General features: G+C 36.8%; 1 protein-coding gene and 1 pseudogene across 2 annotated transcripts in view; one reads left to right on the top strand and one right to left on the bottom strand.

Moving 5' to 3' along the window:
• Positions 1-27,655, bottom strand: part of TMEM117 (transmembrane protein 117) — a 467,289-nt gene that overhangs the window by 257,239 nt on the left and 182,395 nt on the right. The gene's annotated exons all lie outside the window — the stretch shown is intronic.
• LOC121480130 lies at positions 10,342-10,686 on the top strand (annotated as a pseudogene).

The following is a 27,655-nucleotide window of genomic DNA, read 5'->3' as shown; positions in this document are numbered from 1 at the left end:
TAAGCTGAGCTGGCTGCTTCTCATAAGACTCAGAGAATGATGATAGTAAAGGATCTGGCCTCCAGCCTTCAAGACTCAAAAATCCGATTTTGACAGCATTCTGAGAAAAGAATCCATCCCTCAGGGGTGGACTCGCAGTAGACTGATTTATAACAAAGAATGCTAATGGCCATATTTAAAAAGAGAAATGTAAACATCATAAGGACCAAAGTCCTCAAAAAAATAAAATAAAAAAAAATAATAATAAATAAATAAATAAATAATATAAATTAAAAAAAAAAAAAAAGGGACCAAAGTCCTCACACTTGCTTGACTAGAGTATTTTTCCACAACGTACAGGCACATCTGGAAACCCACATTATGATCAGAAACTTTTATGGTTAGCCTGGACTTAGAGAAAGAGACACTAGCTAGTTGATTCGATTATTTAATAACAGCAGACAGAAATGCCTGCTGCCTCTATCTTCAAAGGAAAGATGCTCTGGGTAATGAAAAATGGTTTCACTGATACTCTCTCCTGGGCAATGTTCAGCCACATAATGCCAACATTTACCTCTGTGATTGTAAATCCTCGGAGGGGGTCAGGGCCCATCATCTATCTTGTTCATTGCTGTATCCCGTGTTTGGTACCCGGGAGATACTCAGTTTGTATCTGGTGGCTGAATGAACTCAACTCATCTTTTTCCATGTTTGCAAGGCTGACCAATGCATATTCTATTTTAAAATGCATGAATATTCAATCAACCTATTATAGAACCTGCCGGCCCAGGGGCCATTTTATACGAAAGCTGACTTTACCCATCTCTGCTCTAATATATCAAACATGGAATCTCAGGAGGGACATCTTCTATTCCTTATTTCAAAATTCATTATGGATGCACATTTGAACTCTCCCTAACCACCAGCAATACCATTTTGACCTATTCCAGATTATTTTATTTCTAGTTGATGTAATTCCAATTTAGCCACTGGTGAGGGTCTAGAAGTCATCTTTGAGTCATGGAAATTAAACCCTAAACTGAAAGTAAATGACAAATGTGAATTGAGCCTTATCTTCTCTCCTTCATCTCCAAGGCTTTTTCTCAACTTCCCTTTGAATCTACAGGCTGCTTTCATTTCTCCTTTCTACTCCTATAATGACATACTCACCGTCTTATAAGAAATAATTTCTAGTTCTCCTTTCACACTTTCCAACTTATTTCCACGTAGTGCCAACACATTTCTATCTTTAAACTACCTACCCCCTCAATCAAACCATCTTCAACATGCACTTCATATAAGATGACTTCCCAATCCCTGATCCCTGATACTGAATGAATTTGCTTATTTTTCTCGATGTTATTGCAAAGGAGTTGTCTGTTTTGAAGATTTCACACGCAAAAAGCCAAAAAAATATAAGAATATTAAACCAAATAAAGCAAATAAAAATGTTAATGCTTCAGGATCAGATTCTCATTAAAATTCTGGCATATGTCTATGCAAAATCTGTTGTATAGGAGACACGTTTTTATATAACACAGATAAATGCTCTTTTCTTTATACTGCTTATCACATTGCAGAAGCAGAAAGAATAAGCTGTACTAATGTAGTGAATCCCTTACTGCCAGAACAGTATTTTTTTTTGCCTTGATCCCAGCCTCCACAAAAAAAGTTGATCAGCTGGCAATACGTAACTGATTAATTAACTGGCCTGTAAGTTCCCAAAGCTGATCTAAAACTGCAGTGGTACGAAGCTATGAAACAATGTCACATACTTTCAAAAAAACAATATTTATTAATTGCTTATAAATTAGGTAAAGTGTCTAAGAGAGTCTCTGGCACACAATAGGAACTTAGGAAATTCTAATTCCTCTTCTTCCTTCTCTCTTTAGTTGAGTACCCCCAAAATGCATGCACTTGCACACGGGCGCAAGTTATTTCCCTAATTTGTTCTGTTCATTAATTGATAATGAGTAAATTTTAAGAAAGATCAACACGGATGCCCACAAAATGGAGTTTCTTAGCAGTAACAGAATTCTTGATGTATCTTCAAAGCAGAAATGGGGAAGACTTAAATATCGAACACGAAAGAAAAAAATTAAAATGGATGTTCCTATCGATTGATTTATGCTCTTTTATCAACCATCGGGACTTGCTCCTTGTGCTAGAAATGTCAGAGATAATTTTTTAATACTTTTCACTAATGCATTTCCTTCATCACTCCTTCTAGGGCTTTCTATATATTCACCAAGCCAGCCAAAATAAAAATTTAGGAACCATTACTATTAATAAATGCAGGCTCCTGGGTAAACTGTCAAAACATTTCCAAAGGTCCAGATTATAACCTCCAATCCATTCCACTCACTTCTGTCCAATTACAAAATGCATGCCACTCTAACTGAGGCACACATTTTTTAAAGTTTGACATTGACATGCACCACACAGAGATCAGAACTGGACAGAGGCCCATGACTTACTATGATTTATATTCTGTCATTGAACTAATGCATAGTGAGCGGTTCAAAATCCTCTTCCCTTCCTCCAGACCTTTAAATGGAATCAAGCATGGGCACAATATTAATTTTAAAGTTAACTTAGTCTAATTGAATGGCAATGCTTTATTATAGTCATGTATCAAACAAGGACCACAATATATCATAAGTGACACAGCGAAAGTAGATCCTTTTATGCTTTGCTTTTCATTCTCCTTGATTTTTTTAGCCACAAGCTTTTCAAATACCACTGTTAGTATTTTAATATACTCTGTTGGTAAATTAACATGACTAAATCATCCCTATACTAGCAACAGCATTTCTAAATCATGCACAGTGATATGCAAACCAGTGACCATTTCTCCAAACAGAGCTGTTATTATATCACAGAAACCCAGAGCTACAGGAATCTTAAGTGTCATCCAGTCTATACGCCTTCTCTCCAGAAGAATCCATTTTTTCACATGTGTTCCACCTTTTTATCCCTCAGATGGTTCTGTCTCAAGGTAAAGCAATGAGTACATGACATTCCTTCTTTGTTAGTATAGGTCATATTATATAACATAACATTAGTTCTACCCACTTAGAATATTTGTCAGTGTGCAGTACATCATCATTACCTGGAAGCACAAGGTATACGGCAGATCTTGAACATTTTTTTTTTCCTTCCTACTGAAACTTTATATCCACTGAACACCAACTCCCATTTCCCCTACCCCAGCCTCTGTCAATCACCATTTTATTTTCTGCTTCTATGGGTTTGATTTTTTACCCCATATAAGTGGAATCATGCAGTATTTATCCTTTGTGGCTAGCTTATTTCACTTAGCATAATGCTCTAAAGATCCATCCATGTTGTGCATATGATAGGATTCCCTTTTTGTTAAGGCTGAATGATATGCCGTTGTGTGTATATACCACATTTTTTTTTTTATCCATTTCATCCATCAATGGACATTTACTTTACTTCCACATCTTGGCTATCATGGCTAAGATATTTTTTAAGATTTTATTTATTTATTCATGAGAGACAGAGAGAGAGAGAGAGAGAGAGAGAGAGAGAGGCAGAGACATAGGCATAGGGAGAAGCAGGCTCCCCGTGGGGAACCTGATGCAGGACTCAATTCCCGGGATCATGTCCTGAGCCAAAGGCAGATGCTCAACCAATGAGCAACCCAAGCGCCCCCTATCATGGCTAATATTGCAATGAACATGAGAATACAAGTAATGTCTCTGAGATCCTGATTTCAGTTTCTTAAGATACATATATCCATAAACGTAATTGCTGGATCATATGATAATTCTATTTTTAATTTTTTGAGAAACCTCCATACTGTTTTCCACAGTGGCTGCACCATTTTACATCAATAGTGCACAAGGATTCCAATTTTTTCACATCCTGATAAACACTTAAGATTTTGTGTTTTTTTATTTAAGATTTTATTTATTTATTTATTCAAAAGAGACACACAGAGAGAGAGAGAGAGAGAGAGAGAAAGAGAAAGAGAGAGAGGCAGACACAGGCAGAGGGAGAAGCAGGCTCCATGCAGGGAGCCCAATGTGGGACTCAATCCCTGGTCTCCAGGATCACACCTTGGGCTGAAGGCGGTTCTAAACTGCTGAGCCACCTGGGCTGCCCGATTTTTTGGGTTTTGATAATGGCCTTCCTAACTGGTGTGAGGTGAGATCTCACCACGGTTTTATAGCATGGCACAGGCATAAAGCAGATAAGTAGGCAAATGAACAGAATAGAGAACCCAGAAGTAAATCCACATATACAGTCAACTAATCTTCAACAAGGGTACACAATAGGCAAAGGGTAGTGGTCTCTTCAACAAACAGCATTAGGAAAACTAGATATCTGGGGATCCCTGGGTGGCTCAGTGGTTTGGCGCCTGCCTTTGGCCTAGGGTGTGATCCTGGAGACCCAGGATCAAGTCCCACATCGGGTTCCCTGCATGGAGCCTGCTTCTCCCTCTGCCTCTGTCTCTGCCCCTCTCTCTCTCTCTCTCTCTCTCTGTGTGTGTCTTTCATGAATAAGTGAATAAAATCTTTAAAAAAAAAAAACCTGGATATCTGCATGAAAAGAAGGAAAAAAAAGAGAGCGAGAGAAATTAAGAAAGAGGGAAGGAGGAAGAAATTGGACCCTTATCTTAGCACCATACAGAAACATCAACTCAAAATGGACTAACTCTTAAATGTAAGACCTGAAACTATAAGGTTCCTAGAAGAAAACGTGGAGGAAAAATTTTCATAACATTGGTTTTGGCAATGATTTTTTGAATATGACATTTAAAAGCACCAGCAACAAAAGCAAAAATAGACAACGGAAACTACATCAAACTAAAAAGTTTCTGCACAGCAAAGTGAACAGTCAATAAACTGAAAAGGCAACTGACAGAATGGGAAAAAAAATATCTGCAAACCACATAGCTCATAACAGGCTACCACTCAAAATGTACAAGGAACCCCTACAATTCAATAGCATAAACAAATAAATAAATAAATAACCTGATAAAAGATGGGCCAAGTCTAATGCTATAGCAGTAATCATTTTTCAATATATGTAATGTATCAAAACAATACGATGTATGCCTTAAACTTACACAATGCGACACATCTATTATATTTCAATAAAACTCAGGGGAAAATGGACAAAGGACATGAATATACTTTTTGCAAAAGAAGATCTACAAATAGGGATGCCTGGGTGGCTCCGAGGTTGAGTGTCTGCCTTCAGCTCAGGGCGTGATCCTGGAGTCCAAGGATTGAGTCCCATGTCCGGCTCCTCACCTCACAGGGAGCCTGCATCTCCCTCTGCCTATGTCTCTGCCTTTCTCTCTGTGTCTCTCATGAATAAATAAAATATTTTTAAAAAAAAAAGATATACAAATAACCAACAGGTATAATCACCAGAAAACTGGCATTTCTGAAAAAAATCATATTCAATGGTAAAAGATGATTTCCAGTGACATGGTTCATTTATAACCTCCCAGAAAGAAAAAAAAAAGGAACCTCCTACGGTTGAAATCAAAAATGATTTCTGTTAACGCCTGTCTGATTTCCACTGTAAACATTAGAATTAGCCCAAAACAAAACTGTGAGATTTATGCTGACACTCTCCATCCCCCTTGAGAAGCATCCTGGATTCCGTGATTCTTAATCATATTAATTGTGAGAACTGAATGAGATAATATATGTAAAAATATATAAAAACATTTTATAAACTTCAAAATGCTCTATAATTATTGTATTGCTCTTAAAAATGGGATAGGTGAAAGTGATAACAACTACAAATGCCAAAGTGAGAAAGAAAAGTCTTTGGCTTTATACTGTAGGGAGCTGGGGACACATAATTTAACTTGAATAATGTTGAAGTTATTTGTGTCATTCTTTCTTAGAAAAACACACACACACACACCATTTAGCCTGATCCAGCTGCAAGCCTTACCAGCGTTCTTACAGATCCAGAAGTTAGTTACAGTCCTCTCGAAATTTCACAGACTGTCTCCCTTTCTCCAAAACACTTGCCCTCCTTTCTCACCTCCATCTCAGTCTAATTTCTTATCATCCTTCAGATTGCCACTTAAATGTCAACTGCTTCAAGGGAACTTCCCTGCCCCAAACTCCACTCCTATTCCATTGGCAGCGTGTGGAGTGAGAGGTGATGCTACTTCAATGCCCCTGGGTGTTCCCTAGATAACGATAAAGTAACGGTATTGACGCAAACCAGCATTCACACACATCACCCTCCACCTCCTAGGTGAGCTGCTCTTGTCACCCATCACTAGTTCCAGGAAAACCCCAAGCTCTAGGTTTCAAGTCCTGCTTGGCACCTGGTCTGTCTATGTAGAGCTCAGCTGCTCACCAGTTTGCTTTGAGACTGTAACACCTTGACAGAAAGTGAGAGTGAGAGATATACTTTCAGAAATCCTATGACTTTATCAACATGTGAAGAATCTAGAATGTAATGAATGCCTACACAAAGTTGAGCATTTAATCCCACGCACTGGTGCCAGAATGACTTATGTCTATACTTAGCCCTGTGTTATTTTATTCTAAAGAGAAGCAGCTGACACGTATCAGATTCTTCCCTGTGATCAGCATAACCACTCTTCGCTACCTGTGAATCATACTAATTCATATTCCAAAAGGAGGCATCTGAGCAAAGTACCTCCTTGCATCACCTGGGACTGCTATACTCTCCCTTGTCGGTTCAACAAATCTCATGGCCTACAATTAATCTTCTCAGACCCCATCTATGTCACCAGGAAATGTGGGGTTTTGTATTTGCAAGAACAGCTAACATATCCAAATAGATGGTTACAACACAGCATGAATAACATCTGATGACTGGACTACATTTATCAGAATTTTCTGAAAGAGAGAGAGAGAGGAAACAACCGGCAACATGGAATTCTCAGTTGTTTCTGTTTTTATACTCCAAGCTTCTCTTGAGTAAATACAACATCTAGACTGCTGTCTTTTCCAAAGCCTTAAATTTTGAAAAGAATGCAAAGTTGATTGTATCCTGCCCTCTATTGTGCCTACTGACTCTGCAATGCTGGAAACAGAAATGTTTCCCCTTCTAACCTTAATATCAATCAGTGGACATTGTCAAACCTGACATTTTATTGTCCCTTCCTCAGTGGCATGCTCTAAATAGAAACATTATTGTGATAAATTGTTCTTTGAAGTTTGACATTGTACAAATTACACAGTGTACTCTATTTTATTAAATGGTAAAACTCAGCAGGCTTTCTATCAGGAGGCCAACCTACAGTACTTTGTCCTCCTAAGAAATGAGTGCTATGTTGGCAGGCTAAGCAAAAGGTCTCCTCATAACCATTCTGTCAACAAATAACTCATAAAACCTTTTTCTTAGGATACACATTAAAGCATTTGTCCTGATCTTTAATATATCTTAACACGGAGAGGCAACAGGCTTCAGCTCAGCATGGGCTGATGCCTGCACTTAAGGAAGAGCCAACCACATAAACACAACATCAGGAATTAGTAGAGAAACAAAACAGCAACAGAAGGGAAATAAAAAGGGGTCAGTGCCTTTCTCGTCCTTAAAAAACATTTAAGTCAATTACAAATATCTGAATGTCTGAATTAATACTGTAAGGTACCAGGATAGACACAGGGAATACAAAGAGTGGTAAGGTCATCTCCATGGAGCATACAGTCTAGTTGGGTAAGTATTACACAAACACACGAAACGGTAAGAAAAGAAGAGAATCTAGGACAAGTGACACTACTAAGCACAACAGATGATCTAGGGAAAGAGTTGGCAACCTACAGCTCTTTTATAAACAATGCCAGGTTCTTTGTAGGAAACTTTGTTAAAACCTAGCTACGCTCATTTGTTGAGGTGTTGTCCAGGACTGTTTCTGTGTTCCAATGACAGAACTTAGCAGCTGCAAGGGAGACCTGATAGCCCACCAAACCTAAAATAGTTACTACCTTTACCGAAAAGTTTCACCAACCCCCACTCTAGAAAGCTAAAGAAGAGACTGCCATGCACCACGCTGGTGAAGAAAAGGTTCAAAGAATGGGCTGAAATCAGCAAAGAAAGGAAATGAGGGAAAAGTGCTCTAAGCTGAGGGAACCATATGAGCAGAAGTGCAGAGGAGGGAATCTGTGGGGGGAGGCAATACATAGGCCAACCTGGCTCAAGGCAATGGGGGCGATGGTTTTCCGTACCATATGGAAATGGTATTTTGATTTGGGCGTGGAAGGAAAAAGCACCTAAATGCCAAGTAAAGAAATGAAGACTTTCTCATCACAGTTGTGATGGCTATTATTTTGCTTATTTTGCTTTGTTTTTAGCTATGAATGACAGCGTTTCAAAATATTCCCATTTTTTTATTTCAAAAAAGCAGTCATCCTACTGCATCTAACTTAGATCAGTTTGCTGCAGAGCAAAGAAAATAGTCAAAGAGCTTTTTATACATCTCTATAAATGCATCCTCCCTTTTCATTCAAAGAAAATTTAACATCATTACTTATGGTTTCTTAACATGGCTCATACTTGTGTCCCTTACACCTGTGATCCCCATTTTCTTCATGTTTAATACTTGAAGAATCAAAGCCCTGAGCAGCAACAGAGATAAAGAATGGTCTTTGACCCTGTCCTTTTTGATTTACAGGGTATACAGGGCTGTCATTTTGATTTGCCCAAAGGTTAAAGCTTAAAGACAGTACAGAAAGTATAGTCCTCCAAAGAGATAAATACACTAGGGCCAGCTCCCAAGCAAATGATATCTGATATTTTTGCTCCTGGCTGTTGGCCACTTTAGTCTGGTGGTGGGGGCTCCAGTTCAGCCCTGGAGAGGCTTAGCAAGTCTATCTGGGTATCCAGAACCCTGAGTGGTCCACCCCAGCTGCAAACTATCTGAGCCTACTGTCCTACAACTACATATCAAGGCAGAATTATGGGTTCATTTAATCCCAAAACTACCGAGGATCCAACTAAGGATTGACCCCCAAATCTGCTCGTTACCCTGGTACCACAGTCACCTTTCAGGACCGATCGGGCTCCACAGCACTATGCAAAGGTAAATGGAGACGTCAGTTCTCATCCAAAGCAATCATGTGCTCTAGAGGCTGAGATGAAACTAGATTTTACTCGACTAACTTAGTTTCATGGAGAACTTTTAGGTTGGGCAGGGTAGAGAAATGTCATAATAAAAAAAAAAAAATCACAGACTCTGCCATCAGAAGGTTTGAGTTTAATTTTACTAGTGGAGTTCCCTTGAGCCAATCACTTAATTTCCCTAAATATAATTTTTTCCTACCTGTAAAATGACATAATCATAAACCCACAGCATTATCGGGGCAGTCAAATAGAAAACATATGTGAAACCATATTGCAACTTTGAGCTACTCTACACACATATTTCTTTTTATTACCACTTCATGTTTTATACAGCAGTTCTTAAAGCATTGTCTGGGGGCCCTGTAGGTGCTGAGACCTTTTTAGTTCTGCAACAACAAACTATTTTTATAACAAAAATCACCTGTTACTTGACTTTTCACTCTGATTAACTCAAGCGTGCAGAGGGTTTTTTTCAGAGGCTAAGTGATATATGATGACATCATCACTATATCAGCTTGTGGAATGGTGTGCTTGTGCCCATTCATGTTTTCCTGAATTTTCCAAAGTAAATCTTTGCGGTCCTCAATAATTGGTAATGGTGTAAAGTGGTCCTGATATCAAAACATTTGAGAACTACTATTTTGTAAGTGTAGATCTCCTTAAATGCACTTTAAAAGCAAATAAAACACGCATCATTTGCTCCTTTGGAAGGTATATGTGTAGATTATAGAGAGAAACATCTTTAACTGGAATACACTTGGGAGCTTATCTTTTAATGTTACACACTTGTGAGTTTAAAAATAATACAAATAATACAAATAAAAGAAAAACATTTCAACTTCTGTTATATCTACTAAGGTGGTTATTGAGTACTTTTTATATTGAAGATACTGCTCTAAGGCACATACAAGGAAAGTCCAAAACATTTCTTGCTCAAAAAACCTTGAAACAAACAAACAAACAAAAAACAAACAAAAAAAAACATTGAAACAATTAGCAAACATAAGAGTATTTTATAGAGAAATAAGAGATATGTGGATCAAAATTCTCACTGAGCTTTTTTAATAAAATTAGTAAAGACAAAATTTGGAACTTAAATGTTATGTGTGGCACAAACAAAAGTAAAAAGAATTAGGATAGGAATACATCTATGTTAGTAACCAGTTTTATTTATAAAGCCATAATAATAATGAATATTGAGAGAGCGGGATGTCCAGCTTGCGAGCTGGCATCTTCGTTTTGTGCGCAACAGAAAGTGATTCAAAAATGGGTGATGTTGAAAAGGGCAAGAAGAGTTTTGTTCAGAAGTGTGCCCAGTGCCATACTATGAAAAAGGGAGGCAAGCACAAGACTGGCCAAACCTCCATGGATTTTTGGGCAAAAGACAAGTTAGGCCCTTGGATTTTCTTACACGGATGCCAACAAGAACAAAGGCATCACCTGGGGGGAGGAAACCCTGATGGAGTATTTGGAGAATCCCAAGAAGTACATCCCTGGAACAAAAATGATCTTCGCTGGCATTAAGAAGACAGGGGAAAGAGCAGACTTAATACCTTATCTCAAAAAAGCTACTAAGGAGTAATAGTTGGCCATCACCTTATTTATTACAAACAAAAATGTCTCATGACTTTTTTTATGTGTACCATATTTAAATTGATCTCATTGACCAGAATTTAGATCATGAGTGGCTGATAGAATGTTTCTCTTGGACAGTCCTAATTTAAATAAGATTAGCTTGTGGATTTTTAAATGAATATGATCAGTTTTTTGAACTTTGATAGTAATTCTGGTTCAGCAAGTGCTGTCACTGTTTTCTCCTTCTAAAAATATGATTGGAAAAATAATTTTTTTAAATATGATTGGAATTGATTAGGATGTGTAGCTTTTCACAGAGATGGTAAATGCCACCTCTAAATTTATAGATTGGTTTTATATTTAGATTTATATAACTGGTTATATTAATATATTTAAATACTGAGGAAATTCCTTCACTGTCTCAGAACAGCAAGACTCAACTGTGTTTCAAGTTGTGTTCCGAGCCTGTTAAAGGCAATGGCTGAAGATAAGCTGGCAGTGTCCACTTTATCTTTTTGGTCTTAACTATGCCAATTTACTTAAAATTCCTTACATCTAAAAATAATAATTATAATAATGAATATTAACAATAAAAATGAAATAAAAGTTTGTTGGCCTTGGGAACAAGACTTAGGAGTTGGCCCTGGTTGTTGTAATAATAACCCATAAATATTGTCTGGCCTCATATACTATGTTCATGCATTATAGTGATAAAAGTGAAGACTATTTCTAAAAATTGGGCTTCACTGTTTTGTTTGATATTATAAGAACTCACCAAAATCTCAAATACACAGTACAACTACTTATAAATGGCCCTTAACCATCTGAATCTCTGATTTATCCAGACAGATTTTTGTTTGGGATTTGAGCCAGAAGTACAGAAAGTCAAGCAGGTCTGAATCTGAATGGAATCTGAATATAAAGCCAGCCTGGAAAACAAACCTAGCTCTGGAATGGAAAACAGGACCAAAGTAGGATGTAGGCAGGAATCAAAAGCTGGAAGCAATATCCAGGACTCCTGAGCCAAAGCATTTTAAACATTCAATACCCTACTGAAATAAAAGCTATAGCAGAGAATAGCTCCATTTTCCATTGTTAGTTTTCCAGGTCACGCTTTGTTAAAACTGATAGCTGGGAATAAATTGTTCTTATATGACTTATAGCAGAAAACCCTGGTAAAGGGAAAAATTTATGCAACTTAAAACTCCATACTATAGAATAACTTAAGAGATCATTTTAGGGTCCATACAAAAGACTAGAATAAAGTCACTTTTAGTAAAATTAGTCCTGACAAAGATTGAATCAAGAAAAAGACAGGCTCGAATTAGGGCATGATGTAATGGCTTTGAGAAATCTTGATATTTCTCTCTCTCTCTCTCTCCCTCTCTCTCCAGAAACTGCATCCAAAAGAATTTACAATTTTAAAAGGAGCTCTATTTTATTTCTTCTCTTTCTCCTCTTTGGACAAGATAGAGACATAAGATTAGGACAAATAGGACAATATTTTTACACATTTTATAATTTTTATATTCAGGAATGGTTAGGCACGGGAATAAAAATCACTTCTCCCTTCCATGAAGAAGAACATTATATAATTTCAAAGTAGTATAGATGTAATGAGATAATATACAAAGGCTAAGATTTATTATTAGCAACTATTATTCACAGATAAGAAAGTACCATTTTGCTTTCCCCTAAATGTATTTTTCCTCAATCTATTTTCTGCATTGTTGAGAATGGACTTCTGAACCCTACAGGAGAGTGAAGGTGGTCTACTTTCTACTTTTGAATGTATACCCAAAACAAGTTCTCCACTGATAACTCGGTGACAGTGAACCAGATACAGTGGTTATAACAGAGCCCCCCCAGAACCACTAGCCACCTTGAAAATGATAATGGCTTCATGAGTTTTATTTATAAGTCCAAATGAATACATATTATGTTTCACTGGCCAACTATATTTCTTAAATCTGTGATTTCAACATAAATATACCCTAGATCACTTACTAATTCAACCAGAACAATATTTGCTGAGCATTTATTATATATTAAGCACTTTCCTAGGTGCTATGTAGATAGATGAGACAAAGTTCCTATCAAATAGATTTTCAGCTAATTAGGGGAAATAAAACAAGAGTAGCCATCCAAAAAAAGCAAAAAGTGAGAGCTTCCCTTACATTTAAAATAAAAGTTTAGTAAGGCAGCCTTATGAATTAATAGCAAAACATGACATATGCCAAATCTGTAAAGATCTGTAACAACATAGAATCAAAACTCATTTTCTTCATTGGTGACCTTTAATGAGCACTTACTATATGTCAGATTGCGATCATTTACTCCTCAGAGCATCCCAGCTGAAGGTGATTTTCAGGAATTCTACTAATACTAGATGGTACAGAGAAGCCAAAGTCTCAGAGAAGTTCTCCCATATGAAGCTTCCTTACTGGATTTAAGATGAACCTTCACCCTGCCTAGGGAGTGCTGGTTTACATGTCTGATGATACCAATAGGGTAGAGTCCTCTCTTACACAGGAAGCAAGAGCACAAGAATATATTCAGCACAGAATCCATCCAGTACGGTCATTGTTCCACCACTGTAAACACATGAAATCAATGTGTAAATTAAGCTTAGTATGGGGGCCTGAAATCCAGGGAGGAGCACTGAAAAGGACAGGTCATGGGAATACAGGCTGCCTCACTAGGTAGAAAAGGTGAAATGAATAATTATACCCAGATAGTGACCTTTTCCCTGTGGATGAAAGAATGAAAGACACCTAACAAAAAGCTCAGGCTTCAAATAATACACTCTCTTCTTACAGCTGAAATACCACTTTAGGGCACAATTGGATTTTAAAGTTGTATTTTAAAGAATTACAATAATTAGAATAATGATGTTTAAGTAGCTTTTATACTGATATTATGTTACCACTGACAATGGCATAATTCTATCCTACTGGCAAAAGCCTAAAAAACACAAAAAACTGCAGGTATGGTAGTAATGGTTTAAGTAGTTACCACTCCAAACTTTTTTTTTTAACTTTTAAATTCCACAGATACTAGAAGACTTGTCAAAGTACAAAGTATAATATAAATGATAATTAATTAATATAAAATAAGACTGTCAGGGTTCAGTCTATTAAGCATCTGCCTTCAGCTCAGGTCATGATCCCAGGGTCCTGGGATTGAGCCCCATGTCAGGCTCCCTGCTCAGTGGGGAGTCTGCTTTTCCCCCTCCCTCTCCCCGTCTTCTTCCCACCCACCCACCCACCCCCTGCTTATGCATGCACACTCTCTCTCTCTCTATCTCAAATAAATAAATCCTTTATTTTAAAAAAAAAAGAGAACTGAAAGGCTTCAGGATAAAAGACCACTCTTACTTCTAGATTTAAAAAACAGTAATATATTTCTAGCTACTATATATATATATATATATATATATATATATATGATATGATTTAGTCTGTCATCTACCTTTGAACTCAGTATTTAGGATCCCTGGGTGGCGCAGCGGTTTGGCGCCTGCCTTTGGCCCAGGGCACAATCCTGGAGACCCGGGATCGAATCCCACGTGGGGCTCCCGGTGCATGGAGCCTGCTTCTCCCTCTGCCTATGTCTCTGCCTCTCTTTCTTCTCTCTCTCTCTCTCTCTCTCTGTGACTATCATAAATAAATAAAAATTTTAAAAAAATGAACTCAGTATTTAGCCAGAGATAGACATTCTCTGTTGGGACTATTTTAATAAAAACTATCACTGCTTTACAGAATCCACATAATTTTTTTGAAACCATAGTGGGTTTCAAAATATTTTGCTGGTGTTTTTTATTGTATTTAAGGGTAATTTCATTTTGGAAAATGAATATTAATACAAATAAATACAAAAAAGACAAAAAAACACAAAAAAAAAACAAAGGGAGGGGGTAAGTGGATCAAAGATTACAAGATAAAAGGTGTTTCACAAAAGAATATGCAATAGTAATAAAAATATAAAAAGATGTTCACCCTTATGAAGAACTTATACACTGAACATGAAAAATCAAATAATCTGATTTTAAAATGGACAGAGCACCTGATAGATATTTTTCTAAAGAAAACATACAGGTGGCCAACAGACACATGAAAAGATTCTCAACATCAGCAATGATCAGGGAAATGCAAACCAAAATCACAATCAGAAACTTTTCAGAATGGCTTGTATCAGAAAGACAAAAAATTTAAAAAAAAGAAGTGTTGGTGAGGATGTAAAGAAAGAGGAACTGTTGGTGAGAATGTAAGCTGGTGCAACCACTGTGGAAAAGAGTATTGAGCTTCCTCAAAAAGTTAAAAATAGAAGTCCTATATGACCCAGTAATTCCACTACTGGAGAACATTTGTGGAGAACAAAAACACTAATTTAGTTTGCTTTCCCACCAACAGTACAAGAGGGTTCCCCTTTCGCTACATCCATGCCAAAACCTGTTGTTTCTTATGTTGTGGAATTTAGACATTCTGACAGGTGTGAGGCTGTATCTCATTCTAGTTCTGATTTTCTTTTCCCTGATGATGAGCGATGTTGACCATCTTTTTATGTGTCTATTGGCCATCTGGATGTCTTCTTTGGAGAAATATCTATTCATGTCTTCTGCCCATTTTTTAATTGGAATATGTGGTTTTGGGGTATTGAGTTGTATAAGTTCTTTATGTATTTTTGATACTAATCCTTTATCAGATAGTCATTTGCAAGTATTTTCTCACACTCTGTAGGTTGTCTTTGAGTTTTGTTGTTTCCTTTGCTGTGAAGATGCTTTTTATTTTGATGAAGTCTCAATAGTTTATTTTTGCTTCTGTTTCCCTTGCTCAGGAGACATATCCTGAAAGAAGTTGCTATGGTAGATGTGAAAAAGGTTACTGCCCTTGTTCTTTAGGATTTTTTAGTTTCAGGTCTCACAGTTACATCATTCAACCATTTTGAATTTCTTGTTGTGTGTGTTGTAAGAAAGTGGTTTAGTTTCATTCTTTTGCATGTTGCTGTCCAGTTTCCCCAGAATCATTTGTTGAAGAGATTGTCTTTTTCCCATTGGATATTCTTTCTTGCTTTGTTAAAGATTAATTGACCATATAGCTGTGGGCTCATTTCTGGGTTTTCTATTGTTTTGTTGAACTATGTGTCTATTTTTGTGCCAATACCATACTGTTTGATCACTACAACTTTGTAATAGAACTTAAGTCTATAATATAACTTAAATCTGCAGTTCTGCCTTTATTTATCAAGGATGTTTGGCTATTCCAGGTCTTTTGTGGTCCTGTACAAATTTTAGGATTGTTTGTTCTAGCTCTGTAAATGCAAACTGGTACAGCCATTCTGGAAAACAGTATGGAGTTTCCTCAAAAAGTTAAAAATAGAACTACCCTACAGTCCAGCAATTGCTCTACTATATATTTACCCAAAGGATACAATAATACTGATTCAAGGGGATATGTGCACCCTGATGTTTATAGCAACATTATCCACAATAGGCAAGTTATGGAAACAGCCCAAGTGTCCATTGACTGATGAATGGATAAGGAAGATGTGGCATATATATATATATACAATGCAGTATTATTCAACCATAAAAAAGAATGAAATCTTGCCATTTGCAACAACATGAATGGAACTACAGAGTATAACAGTAAGGGAAATAAGTCATTCAGGGAAAGACAAATACCATATGATATCACTCATATGTGGAATTTAAGAAACAAAAAAAATGAGCACAGGGTAAAAAGAGAAAAAGAGCCAAACCAAGAAACAGACTCTTAACTACAGAGAACAAACAGATGGTCACCAGCAGGGAGGTGGGTGGGGGGATGAGTTAAATTGGTGATGGGGATTAAGGAGGGCACTTGTGATGAGCACCAGGTGACGTATGCAAGTGTTGAATCACTATATTGTACACCTGAAACTAATATTACACTGTGTTAACTTACTGGAATTTAAATAAAAACTTTTTTAAAAGATGTTATTTACTTACTTGAAAGAGAGAGAGAGAGCATTAACAGGGGGAGGAGGAGGGAGAGGGAGAAGCAGACTCCCTGCTAAGCAGGGAGCCTGATGTGGGACTCAATCCCAGGACCCAGGGATCATAATCCAAGTCAAAGGCAGACACTCAACCAACTGAGCCACCTAGGTGCCCAAATAAAACCTTCCTTAATAATCCACTAATTTATTTTTTTTAATAATCCACTAATTTAAAAAGAAATATGCACCTCTGTTTTTACTGCAGCATTATTTACAACAGACACAATAGTGTCTATAAATAGATGAATGGATAAATAAGACATAATATATACATATTATATACATATGTTAGTATATATATTATGGAATATTACTCAATAATAAAAAGAATGAGATCTTGCCATTTGAGACAACATGGAAGGACCTAGAAAGTATTATGCTATGTGAAGTAAATCTGAAAAGGCAAATATCATATAATTTCACTTATATGTGGAATCTAAAAATGAAACAAATGAATAAACAAAATAGCAGAAACAGACCCATAAATACAGAGAATAGGATTTCCAGAGGGGAGGGGAGGGGAGATGGGCAAAATGGGTGAGGAAAAATGGGAGGTAAAGGCATCCAGTTATGGAATGAATAAGTCATGGAGATGAAAAGTACAGCATAGAGAATGTAGCCAATGGTAAACTAATAGGGTTGTATGGTGATGACAAGATGGCAGCTACACTTGTGGTAAGCGTAGCACAACATAAATAGTTGTTGAATCACTCTGTTGTACATCTGAAACTAATATAACATTGTATGTCAACTCCACTTCAATTGAAAAAAGATGTTCACCCTCGTTAGTAATCAGGGAACTGAAAATCAAAAGTCTAGTGAAATCAATTTGCCCCAACAGATTGGCACAAATTAAGAACTCTGACAATACCGAATGCTAGTGAGGATATGGATCAAATGGAATGTTGCTAGTGGTAGCATAAATTAGTCTAAACATTTTTTTTAAGATTTTATTTATTCATGGGAGACACAGGAGAGAGAGAGGCAGAGACACAAGCAGAGGGAGAAGCAGGCTCCATGCAGGGAGCCCAACATGGGACTCGATCTCGAGACTCCCGGATCACGCCCTGAGCTGAAGGCAGATGCTTAACTGCTGAGCCACCCAGGTGTCCCTAAACATCTTTTTAAAACCATATCTCATTATATGGTAAACTTGAACATTTGGATAAACTATGATCTTGCAATTCTACTCTTCATTATATGCCCTATATTACACTCTTCATTGTTTGCAAATGTGTATCAGAGATGTCTACACTAATATTCATAGCACAGTATAAAATAGGGGGAAAAAAACTGAAAATTGCCCAAATGTCTAGTGATAGGATAATGGATAAATAACTTATAGTATGTTCATGCCATAGGATATTTTACCACAGGGAAAAATGCATGAAGTACAGCCAGATAAAGTATCAGGAATGAATAAAACAAATTATAAAATTTCAAAGATAAGCAATATTAAGCAATTTGGGGGGAGTTACGATACATAGAACTATTTTTTAAATAAGGCATGAGGATAATGAAAACAAAATTCAAAATAATTACTATCTCTGAAGGGATCCAGGATGATGCTATTCATAGTGTTCTCATTCTTGATTTGGGTGGTAAGGTTCATTATATTGTTGTGCTATATAACACACCTGCATGTTGCCTGCATAATTTTGTAATTGTAAATTGCTATATTTAAATGTCTTTAAAGATTTGCATGTTAAATCACGTCACATAATTATTGTTTCATAATTTTAATTATTTCCAGTTTTTCTCCTTTACTTCCTAGAAGTACCTTTTTTTATGTAACTCATTTTCTTAATTACACTGTATTGATCAATTATTTACATGTGCTGTGAAAAGTCATGGAAGAAAAGGTAACACTATATTTACTATTTTGTTTACAAGAAAAATATTGTATAATATCTGTGTCTATGTCTATATCTCCACAGACAGATTGACTTGGAACAGGATAACCTATAGAAAACAGTAACTACAGAACCTATAGAAAATACTTCCTTCATACATAAGGCAATCATTTAAAGTGGCCAATAGTGTCAATTTAAGTTGCACATATTCCTAGTGAAACAATGTGGAATTTGGATTAAGATATCCTTAAAAAACTGTAATTGTTAAATCCTTTTCTAACTCTCACTCAAATTTTTTACACTTACCATAGAACCCATGCTTGTAAGTAGCATGGGTACAATTTTGATTTTGTATCAAATAGTATAAAGATGGATATCAATGTCTAATCTAAGAAAACTGTTCTGGGCCACCTGGGTGGCTCAGTGGTCGAGCATCTATCTGCCTTTGGCTCAGCTCACAATCCCGGGGTCCTGGGATCAAGTCCTGCATCAGGGGGCTCCCTGCTCAGCAGGGAGCCTGCTTCTCCCTCTGCCTATGTCTCTGCTTCTCTCTGTGTGTCTCTCATGAATAAATAAATAAATAAATAAAATCTTTAAAAAACAAAAGAAAACTCTTCTATGTATTTTACATATGCACAAGTATTATGGTCATTTTTGTTCAATCTTATATCTCAAATATACACTCTAAAATTTCATAAAAAGAAATTAAATGTTTTAATATTTATCTAGAAAAGTTTTTCTGCTATCCCTCTTCATTCTAAAAGGTTTTTAAGTTTCTCACATTAAGAGTTCTGTAACTGACTCCCTCTTACACTAAGGCTGGCCCTGACTCTAAGTAAGACCTTAGTGTTGTATATGTGACTTATTAAATTATGTTGATGTGATTTGATTAATGGAATTGTGAGACACTGTGTTTCTAATTTACACAGCTTCCAGGAAAGAACCTGCTTGATGAGATTAGAGATTTATTTGTTTACTAACGCAGTCAGAAGTTTTGCATTTTGGACTTATTCCAGTCTCAAAAGAAGTCCCAAGGCAGTCATTTACTTTAAAAACAATTATAATCAATAATCATGGAAGCCTTAGACTCAGAACTTAAAGAGTCAATCAGAAGAAAACCATTCTACAGCAAAAATCTCAGATTTATATTCCAAGGCCATCTAATTATTGATTCTCTACAAATCAATTTCTTTATGTGTAAATGGCTGATTACTGATCACAGAAGCTTCTGTCTCTCGGTGTGAATAATCATAGAGATTTGCATATATTTTTAATACTGCACGGCACAGAGGAACCATAAAAAATGAATTGGGAACATGAAATACTAGAACACCACACATCTAATTAGGATTACATTTAGCTGAGCTAAATCAGACACAAATTTGTGATTCCACAAATGTATTGTTTTCAAATTTTGGCAATGAATTACTTCAGGGACATGACAAATATTACTAGATCAAAGAAGTTTTCAAAACTAGTTTAAACTAAATCAGAAGAAAACGTACATGGATAAAATGGATTATTCTTTTAATACTGATCTTCTTCGGCTTCATGTGTCAATTTATTCCTCTATTTCTTGAAAAAAATATTTTCTGGGAACCTGCTACCTGCCATGCAAATGTCAACGCAGAATAATACCATCCCTGCTCTGATTATGTGCTCATAATGTTAGTGCATAAGTAATTATGACATAAAGTCTAGTTTAACTACCAAAACTTACTTTTTCATTATGCAATCATGGATCAAAATCAGAAATTGAGTATTACGGAACAGAAATTGGCAAACGTTTTCTGCAAAGGGCCAGGTAGTAAACACTTTAAGCTTTGCAGGCTGGATGGTCTCTGTTGCAACAATGCCACCCTGCCATTGCAGCCTAAAAGCAGCCACACATAAATAAAGGAGCATGGCTGTGTTCCAATAACTATGCGCACTTAAATCGACCTTTCCTATCATCTCCAAGTGTCACAAAATATTTTTCTTTTGTTTTTCCCCAACCATTTAAAAACGTATTCAAAGTGATTTGTCCATTCGCTCAACTTTTCTCCTACGATTCTGTTAAAGTCTCCTTTATTTAGTTGGTAGCCAGAAGTTTTGGCATTATTATAACTAGCATCTTATCTTCTAGTTCTTGAAGCAATGGACAGGATTTGGAGAGGTAGTGATGGGAGAAAAGCAGTCCAGTCAGAGAGACAAACCTTAGGGACAACCCACAGCCCGCAAAAGCTGAGAAGAATAGAAGAGTTTCATTTGTTTGAAACCAAAGCTATCTGGAGAGAGCTGCTAGGGAATAAGGATAAAGCAAGCAGTAGAAGGACACAAACAGCCCATTGGGGAGTTTATGTTCCAGACGTTGTAGAATATGCTGGTTAAAGGCATGGATTATGGCATCAGGCTGCCCCTATCCCAGCTCTGCCACTTATTATTTATATTATAAATAATAAGTGGCCTTGGATCTCTCTGTTTCAGTTTCCTCACTGATAAATGGGGAGTGTAATAGTGCCAACCTCATTAGAGTATAGTGAAGATGAAATGAGTTAAGACGTGTAGCACCTGGTCTGGATAAGAATTCAATAAACGTTAGCCTTATTAAAAAAAATGTGAAAATCATTCTTAGTTCATGCACCATACCAAATAAACAGGATCTGGCCCATAAGCCCTGGTTTACCAAACCTGGCTTAGAATATATTCTCTTTTAGAAAAATCTTTTTCTAAAAGGTATCATTTCTATGCATGACATTAAAAAAAAACTGTTTCTCATATGGTTTTAAAGGTTCTAAGATGGTATTTTGGACAGAAATACCAAACTTCAACATACTTAGAGGAAAAACTCCTTTATTATGTTTAATTTGAATTCATTTTAAAAAGAACCTCTCTGAGGATGAAGACTTTTGTAGTATGTTTCCCCTCACTCTCCTAAAATCCTATGTTGAGTTCTTCGGATCCACCTTATCCAAAATATCTTGATAGATCTTTAAACACTGGAATTTAAACAAGTAAAAGCAAATATATTGCAAGTTGAGTCAAAGTGCCTTCCCTGGGGTTCATCCAATCATGCATATGCCCTTGAGCTGCCCACAGAGTACATCCTCTGTTGCAAATGACCCACGGTGGGTGAACCAGCTGTGTGTCATAAGCGGTGTCGAAATGGAATATCCAGCCGAGGAGAGTCGCTTTTCCTAGAATGTTAAAGAACTATTTCATGTGTGTTGCATGACAGCTATTCTCAGCTAGCCCATTCAAATTAAATTATTTGATACGGTTTTATTAACTACCACAAAAAAAATCAGATAATTTTGTGAGATCTTAAATATGTATGGATTGTTGGCACACTCCCTGCTCCAAAGGCATGCTCCTGAAAAACATTAGTTGGGGGGAAAAAAAAGCACCAATAATATGAAAATGCCTTTTAAATAAATGGTGTTCAATTTATTAAAATTTAACGTTTTGGATAATTACATTTCCTTTTTCTGAGTTTTTCTCAGCACAGAAGTTACAATTATTTAATTCCTGTAATCTTCCTTTCTGAATTCTGTCTCTTGGTTTTCCATTTCTTTTGAGTCACTTGCTTATAGGAAATGTCAAGGAAATAGTATTTTCTCCCTCAAGTTTCTCTGAGTTTGTATAATATATAAGTACAACAACAACATATTTCAGTATCAGAGGATTTCTAAAGCTATGTCTTTGAAAAGAAAAGATTTTCTATGAATAAGAAAATAGAAGATATGTACCAGGAGCCTGGAACTGTTGGCAAATGGAATAATCAAATTATGCTGCTGAAATCATTTGTTTAGCTTAAAGGTCTCTGCCAAAATCATGAAGCAGGAACATTCTGCCTCTTTCTCAAGGTCATAACTGCAAGACAAATTATCTTAATGCTTCTAAGTTGTTCTTAGAAAGTAACCCTTCATTTAAAAAAAAAAAAGCTTAAAACATAATTTAGCAATTTAGCAGATGGTATTTCAAAATGAAATCTTCCAGGAGTCATTTTTTTTTTTCAGATCAACATAAAGATGCAGTGAATTAACCACGCTGGGCTGAGGTATGCCATCCTATCTGTTTGGTCACTTAAAGGACTAGAAAATATATAGTTCAAGCCATCGTTTATGTTCCTAAGAAATAAATTTCGCTCAGATCATTCAGAAGTAAGCAAAAAACAAAAACAAAAACAAAAACAAAACAAAACAAAAACAGAAACAAAACCACGGTCTTTTTGGTAAATATTCTCACACAGACTATAAACCAAGATGGCTCAAACATTAAATGAAAACAGAGCTCTGTAAATTCTGCAAAACTTCAGAGCTCTTGACCTGTTTGCAGCAAGTTGCACCTGTGGAAATGTCAGCTTCGGCACAGGATCCAGTAAAGACACACAGGGTAGAAAGGCAATATAAATGTGACTCATTTGAGCAACTGTTCTAATGAACACTTTCCACTGCCTTCAGCAGGTTAAGAATATTAAAGCTTCGTTCCTGCTGAGCAGGCCTGGATATTTTCTATTTGTTAACTCCCCAGGAACTTGTTGTAATGTCTCCTGGTGAAGATAAGACAGTACTACATTCTGTAGTTGCCAGCTGGTAGGAGCAAAAACACCTGGGCAAAGTACTTGTTAAATGGCATATTTCTTCTCTGTGGCAGGCACGACAGACTAAGAAATCTGCCTCTTAGTTTTTTTTTTTTTAAATACATTGCCCAATCTGTCAAATGAATGGTTTAAGTCCAATTCTTACCTCCCCGAAATAGGTGGTGGATTTGATTTCATTGTTTTTGTCTCTTCCATTGAGCTATCTTGCTACTTGTTACAATAAATCTACCATCAGTTCTTTATCCATCCCTGCTCTCAAAGGGTGTTATCTATGACACCAAAGTTCAACTACCAAGGGGACAACTGCTTCTATCCATGAATAATCAGAAATTAACATTTTTGTGGATACTGATTACTCAAATATATAACAGCAATGGCTAATTGAAGAGATGTGCTGATTTCCTATCCATATTTAAATCTACAGTATAAATGTAGGATCATGAACAGGATACCACAGCTGCATACTAAAGAGCCTTCAACTTCATGAGTTGAGATGTGTGAGCAAGGAATAAAAAAACTTTGTTAACATCACAGTAAGAGTACATTCTTATTTTTTATAAAGAAGAGATGAATTAGTAACATTTTTATTAAGTACTGTTTTTTCCTTGCCTTTGGTGTTATGGTTTGCTTGAATGTTACATTGCTTTATAGATTTTGAAATCCATTTCTTCTCCTGATCAATTAATAGAAGTAAAAGAAGCTAATAATATGCTGAGGTAACCATAAGTGACAAACTACACTAATTCAGAATAGAAGACAGGTCTTAATTTTCTCAACAACCCACCTTTCTCTGATATCATTCCCTCACTAACCTTTAAAGTACCGCCAGCCCCTACAAATTCCATTCTGACTATTTCTCAGACAGTGCAGAAAATTTCTCATTTGTGTTTTTAATACAGTAGCTGAGGAACCACCTGGCATTTGGCATTTGCCTCCTCTTCCACACACCATGATGTGAGTTCATTTTTGTGGTGGTAGTGGTGGTGGTTGTATCTGTTGCTTGATTCTCTGGGTCCCTCAGGATCTAAAAGGGAACTTGACCACCACTGTTGGCTCTGCCACCTGCACTTGACCAGTGTGAATGAATCTACCAAGCTATGGTGCTAATGTCAGCACCAACACTGCGGCAGCAAAGCTCAGTTTTGCTGAAGTAAAGGAACCCTCTCCCTAATCTTCATGCTACACTGCATGACCATGGTTCATATAATCCTTCTAATGTCTCCTAGATATTCTCACTTAAAAAAGCACTTTTATTTTTCCATTTCCCACCCCATGGCACATGTCCACAGCCAGCTAAGCTAACAAACAATTTGAGAGGTGGGCACCATGTGTAAGCCAAGCTCAACCTTCCTTTTTAATGAATGAGCTGGTCTGGATTAAGTTCACTGTCTGACTCCATCTTCCCACTGGCATATTCTTTCCTAGGAGAATCCTGTGTACTCAGAGATGAAGAAAATATCACGATCTCTGTTTTCCAAATGAATAAGGCTTAGAACAAGACCTGTTACATGTCAGGCTCCTTGTTCAAAAACTATTACAAATTTCAAGATAAGGACCGCAGAGCATTAAGCCAAGAGTAGGGTTCTCCTTCCATGCCTTGTGTAACTGAACAGGTCACATATCCATGAGCAAGACCTAATCAGAGGAATGGGGGAGCTGAGGCTACACAGCTACTGCATACCTGAATCACGATTTGAAAACAGAGGACTTGAGTAAGGGACAGGTAGGGAGAGATAGGTAGGGGGCTACAGGATCAGGCTCACAGAAATCCCAAAAATACTGAGGTGTAAGGAAACCAGAGATAAGAGCACAAACCAGACCCCCCTGCCCTAGGTGTGGGTCAGGAGGGTGTCTTTTTATGACAGTCATCTGTGACCAAAAAAGAATAATCAGACCCCAATGAAGAAGCCATTAAAGATGTTATCACCAGTCCTCCCTCAAACCAAGACATCACAAGAATGTTAAGGCCACAAGCTCCCTGGTCAGTTCTAAGATTCATTCTTCAACTCCATGAGACAAGAACCTTGCTCTCCTACTTCAGTCTGACTCCAGCCAGCACTATGCTCCTATATTCAGGGGTACCAGCTCCTCCATTCCCCATGCAATATCCCCACTGTCCTTTAGATGTACCTGGTCTTGGTCAAACCTCAGGGGAGAGCGTAGCTCAGGTTCAAGACGGCAACAACATAGGAGTCTGGTCTAGTCTCTTACAGATACACAGGTTCCCGCTGAACCAGTTTAAGAAGCCAGAATTTATTACCATGGAAAAGCACAAGACAAGAGTAAGAAAACACTCAATTTCTGAGAAAATTGAATGGACCTTTGGAGCAAAGAAGAGAGAGACTAGTAAAAACACTGCATTAGGGTACGTGAATAACAGTTCTTATCCCTTTCCAATTTTTTTTTTCCCTAAATTACCTTCAAGTAAGGAATGCTCCCATATTCTTAAGGATTCTAGGAAGAGAAATTCCAACCTTGGAAAGGTCCAATCTTGCCTCTTCCTTTGAAATTCTCCTACTAATTCTGAGCCATTCTGAATTTTTCTAAGAATTATAGTTTTTACCTAAACCTGGTATGTTTTTATGTCAATATATGTTCTAATAAAGTCCCAACACAGATCAGGAATTAAAGCCTCATTTATATCTGTTACTTACCAGCAATGAAAATGATGAATTTGCATATCTCTCTGAGCTTTAAATCTGATCGAGATAATGCCTAGCAAATAAGTATTCAAGAAATATTAATTTTCATTTCTTCCTTTTATTGCATGACTAAACCCATGTAAGCTTACTGTTTTATAGGAACTATGGATTTATTTTCAATATTAACTAAGAAATGACTAGTGGTAGGTATTTGATAAATAAAAACTATACTCAGGCTGCCCCATACATTTCCCTATTTACCCAGAACTCAGGTAAACATTTGTTGTCTCAGTTTATTAATAAAGGATCCCTTTTGATTCTCAAAAGTGCCCCATTCTGAATGATAGATTTTATATTCATGCTGACTATAATGCAACTAGTAAAACTTCAAAAGTCACCAGTCCTCCCATTCAGATAAATTGCTTTTTACAAAAATTATTTTCTTTGTGACTTTACAAAATCAATGAGAAAAAAACAGGGAAATGACATTCATTCATCAACATGGATAATCAGCACTTACTTCCTTTAGGCATGTAAGAACAATAAAAATCAAAAACACAAAATCTCTATCATTAGTTTCATTATCTTGTGTGTATGTATCTTTTTTTTTTCTTTTTTGCCTTTCCGAAATGGCTCAAGGACTAGAAACATTAAGAACCATGTTTCTAGATTAAATAATCACAGATCCTTTAATTCTTCCTTACAGAAGTAATTGTCCTTTTTCTTCTGCCACTTATGTTTTCAACATTTCTTGACTTGGGTAGCTCAAAATTAAGTATTGACCACTGCAGGTCAGTTTGCAAATACAGTCAGAGGGTGACTTCATACTTTGTCTATACCCTCTCTTCAGGCCTGGCTCTTCAGAGAGGTTCCCTCCAACCCCTCTCGCGTCCAACAGCACTTCTGTTGTTCTCACTGACCTGGTACTCACCATCCTCCCTTTCAGTGTGCTTTGAAGTAAAAATGGAACTGTGTCCCCAGCTGTACTACAGGCTCCTTGGGGGGCAGTTGAGAAACCTCAATAATAATATTACTTGAAATTTATTAAATATGAAATATATGCTTCAAATTCTTTAGTTATTTAATCTTTGAAAAGATCCTTTAAATTATACCTACAGATATTTTTCTAAAAAAATGAGGCTCAGAGGAGGGCAGTAACTTGCCTGAGTTTATTTACCTCGCAGATAGGAAGCAGAGGCAAGATGTGGCCCACAGTCAGTCTGACCGAAGTCCATGCTTCTGGACTTGGTCACTTTCTTTACAGAGCCTAAAAATTACAGTTCTCCAGGAACCAGGTATGGTAAATGCTCAAAGAGATTTCTTAATGTGCTTAAATAAGCTTATAATATAGAATAGGTAAGCAAATTTTAAAGGTTTTCAACAGAACACCAAAACAATGTGATTTTCTAAATCAATTCTTTTAATCAGAAATGATTTATCAGCTCAGCACCTGCCCAGTATCTTACAAACAATAGCCACTCAAACATGTCTTGAACAAAGGAACAAACTTATATTCAGGACTATAGCTGTGGGTCCTTTGTTTTGTTCTTTTCCATTGCCAGGTTGAGCTCCCTATATAAAACAAACTCCTGCTCAGTCGACTTCGGGTCTGCATGACATCCAGGAGACCTGAACACTTGGCCTCAATGTGGATTTAGTGTGTTTGGCCAGAGAGGCAGGAACTGATCACAAAAGTAGCTCAGAACCTAATTCTTGTCAGAAAAAGACAAGAGGCAGAAGACAAAAGATGTCCTCTCTACTAAGAATTCAGAAAGCAAGCAAGCAATGGGGATGTGAAGTCTGCAGTTGACACGAGCAATATTTTTAGCATCCTCTGAGAATCTCTTCTAGTGTGTCTGGCTGTGTGAGGAAAATAAAAAATTACAGAATTA

The sequence above is a fragment of the Vulpes lagopus genome, chromosome 21 (genome assembly GCF_018345385.1).
Source record: "Vulpes lagopus strain Blue_001 chromosome 21, ASM1834538v1, whole genome shotgun sequence".
NCBI classification, from domain to species: domain Eukaryota; kingdom Metazoa; phylum Chordata; class Mammalia; order Carnivora; family Canidae; genus Vulpes; species Vulpes lagopus.
Note: the sequence above shows the minus strand (reverse complement) of the source record. Positions and strands in the feature narration are given on the sequence as shown.